This window comes from Heloderma suspectum, chromosome 1, assembly GCF_057233095.1.
Source record: "Heloderma suspectum isolate Gila_16-S chromosome 1, 16-S_ref, whole genome shotgun sequence".
Taxonomy (NCBI): domain Eukaryota; kingdom Metazoa; phylum Chordata; class Lepidosauria; order Squamata; family Helodermatidae; genus Heloderma; species Heloderma suspectum.
The window spans coordinates 199,987,273-199,988,923 of NC_139458.1; positions in this window are offsets into that span (position 1 = coordinate 199,987,273).

Below are 1,651 nucleotides of genomic sequence, written 5' to 3' on the forward strand. Positions count from 1 at the left end.
ATCTCAACTGTTTGCCTTCTATGAAGAGCAGAAAACTGGGTTCAAGAGTGGTTGTGTTTCGGAGTTCAGACAACATCTCTGCCTTGTACATAGGCTTTGGGCAAGCTATTTTACTTTTAGTCTCACCAGGTCCTGTCAGGGAAATGGGTGTTTTATGGCCAGCCATGGCAGCCATATTGGGAGAGTGCCCACAACACTTAATATTCCACATGTGCCCACTGCTTCAAAAAGGTTGGGTGATCCGATACAGTGCAACAGTATAGCTGTTATAGCTGTTATTAAGTTAGGACTCTTTCTGTCACAGGAAGCAAAACTTTAGATCTTATCTACTTTTATGGGGTGACGTGATCTGCATACTTCTCCCAGACTTCAGTACAATTACAGCTAGGGCCTTTTAACTCCTTTCCATTTAAAATTCCAGGTCAACGTGTCTCTGAGATACGGTTATGCACTTTATATCTGCATTTGGCATTGGATTGCTCTATGCACTTTGCTGTGTACTTTTCTTCTTGCAAAACGCAATAAAGGAAAATTTTAACTAGGAAGAAATATTGACTTATGCTAGGACAGCTTGAAGTATTTGGATAAAATAGCACCATACAGCCTGCACTTTGTCCCCATGCTTTGCTGGTCTTTCAGTAAACACACTTGTTCAGGTTCCTCAGTCCCATTCACATGAAAGACAAAGTCTGCTTAACATCCAAGAAAAAGAGGAGTAAATGTAAAGGAAACTGGTAAAAAAAAAAAAAAAAGTTGGGGGAGAAATGTAGGGGGGAAAGCAAATCTTGTAAAACATTTGATGGAGAAGCCTCTTTGTGAGTGGATACACGTGTCTGAAGCCAAATATATATATACACACACACACACACACACACACACACACACACATATATATATATATATATATATATATATATTAAAAAATACATAAAAATAATTTGGCAGTTTGGTTGCAGTTGGGGGGGATGTGGGAAAAGGCCTGCAGAATATTGGTAGTATTTTCAGGGGGTTAAAGTGTTTATTTTCAGAGGCTTAACCTTAGGATATGAGGCTGCAGAGGGCTTTCTTTTCCACGCTTTCTTTATACAGAAAAGTTTTGCCACAGCTTCAAGCAGTGGCAGAACTGCATGAGCAGCCTGTCAGTATCCTGTCCCTTACAGTGGACCAACAGGAATGGCCCTACATCATGGCATAGCATGGGTCCCAGGGGCATCCTTGTGTGCATGCGTGGGGAAGGGAAGTTGTCTGCTGCCCCAGTGCTACCTTTTGTATCTTTTAAGATTAGTTGTCATTCCTTTGAAGGTGGCCAGGAAGAACACTGAAGCAGGTGGAGAGGGAGATGTGCCTGAAAAATACAGACACCTTGGCCATGCACAGCTCCCCGAACAAGTATTTTTAGACACCTGTTTTCCTCCACACATTACAGTGATCACTGGAAATATGTGGTAAACAAACTAGAATCCGTCTTAGCGTTATAGCCAATGGTGCTACTCCACTGACGGAAGCAGCGGAACTGGGAGGGGGATTGATTGCCCCATACCCTTGGAAACTGTTCAAGCGGGCTGGGAAACCCTCAGGAGCAGATTTTCAGGTGGCACAGAGGACTGCAGCAGGGAGGAGAAAGACTGTCCCATTGCACTTGCTGACTTCC